Source organism: Nematolebias whitei, chromosome 21 (assembly GCF_014905685.2).
Source record: "Nematolebias whitei isolate Nwh7 chromosome 21, NemWhi1, whole genome shotgun sequence".
In the NCBI taxonomy this organism is placed as follows: domain Eukaryota; kingdom Metazoa; phylum Chordata; class Actinopteri; order Cyprinodontiformes; family Rivulidae; genus Nematolebias; species Nematolebias whitei.
In genome coordinates, this window is record NC_056518.1 from 4,924,217 (window position 1) to 4,926,048 (window position 1,832).

A 1,832-nucleotide genomic window follows, 5' to 3' on the forward strand; every position below is an offset into this window, starting at 1 on the left:
AGAGGAGCAGAACATGATAAATGTGTGGCAGGGGTCCAAACATGACAGAGCCCCCTCCCTACGGCCCAGCTCCCGAAGGGCCGCCAGGTTGGTCAGGGTGGGCACGGTGAAAAGTCCTAATCAGGGACTTGTCGAGAATGTGGCGACTGGGGACCCAGGAACGCTCCTCGGGGCCATAACCCTCCCAATCTACCAAATACTGGATACCCCGACCCCACTGTCTGGAGCGGATGAGTCTTCTGACAGTGAAAGCTGGGGCACCATCAATGAAACGGGGGGGGAGGAGGGGGTCCGGTGGAGGGCCCAAAGTGAGACTGAAAAAAAGGCTTAAGGCGAGAGACGTGGAAAGTGGGGTGGATGCGCATGGTACGAGGAAGCTGAAGACGGGCTGCCACGGGGTTGATGATCTTACTGATTGGGAAAGGACCGATAAACCGGGGTGCCAACTTCTTGGAATCTACCCGCAGGGGTAGATCTTTCATGGACAGCCAGACCTTCTGGCCTACTTTGTAATCAGGTTGGACAGAGCGCCTCTTGTTGGCCCCTCTGGCATATGTTGCATTAGCCCTCAGGAGTGCCCTCCTGGCTCTTCTCCAGATCCGCTGACATCGTAGGGCAGCCCTGTGGGCGGATGGCACCCAAACCTCTTGTTCTTGAATGGAGAACACTGGTGGTTGGAACCCATAAACTACATAAAAAGGTGACAGGCCTGTGGCAGATGAGGGCAGCGAGTTCATAGCATGCTCGACCCATGGTAGGTTGTCGGCCCATTTGTTAGGATCATCCTGACATAAGATGCAAAGCTTAGTCTCTACCTCCTGGTTGGCTCGCTCTGACTGGCCATCAGTCTGTGGGTGAAAACCGGAGGACAGGCTCAGAGAGACACCGAGCAGGCCACAGAACTCCCTCCAAAAACTAGAAACAAATTGGGGGCCACGGTCAGAGACAATGTCCTGAGGGAGTCCATGCAGCCTGAAAACCTCCCTGGCCATAATCTGACCAAGGTCCTTAGCTGAAGGGAGTTTAGGCAGAGGAACGAGGTGGACCATCTTGGAAAAGCGGTCCACTACGGTGAGGATGACAGAGTGACCGGCAAAGAGAGGGAGACCAGTAACAAAGTCCATTCCAAGATGAGACCAGGGACGTGAGGGCACAGGGAGAGGTCGGAGTAGACCTGCTGGGGGGCGACGTGAGGGTTTGGCTTGGTTGCATTTATTGCAGGATAGAACAAAGTCTTTAACATCAGATGCTAAGTTCTTCCACCAAAACTGGGACCTGACTACAGTCAGCGTTTTGTTAAGACCAGGATGACAAAAAATGCGAGAGCAATGACACATCTCGAGCACTTCCTTTATTTTATTTTGGGGAACAAACACTCGACCCTTGGGGCAGCCAGGAAGTGGACCGTGATTTATCTGGGCCTGACGCAGCTCTGACTCTAGTCGCGTCATGGCGAGCCGCACCTTCTCAGGAAGGATGAAATCCTTCTCCATAGGAGTGTGACTGGGCTCATCCTCCTCAAGCCGGGACAAGGCATCGGGCTTCAGATTCTTGATTCCAGGTCTGTAGGAGAGAGTAAAGTCAAAGCGTGAGAAGAATAGTGCCCACCTGGCCTGCCTGGGACTAAGGCGCTTAGCTGTCTTAAGATACTCCAGGTTTTTGTGATCTGTCCAAACAGTGAAAGGTTCTTTGGCCCCCTCTAGCCAGTGTCTCCACTCCTCCAGGGCCAACTTGACAGCAAGCAGCTCACGTTCCCCCACGTCATAATTCCGTTCTGTGGCAGATAGACTCTTAGAAAAGAATGCGCACGGGTGCACCTTACCATCACTGCT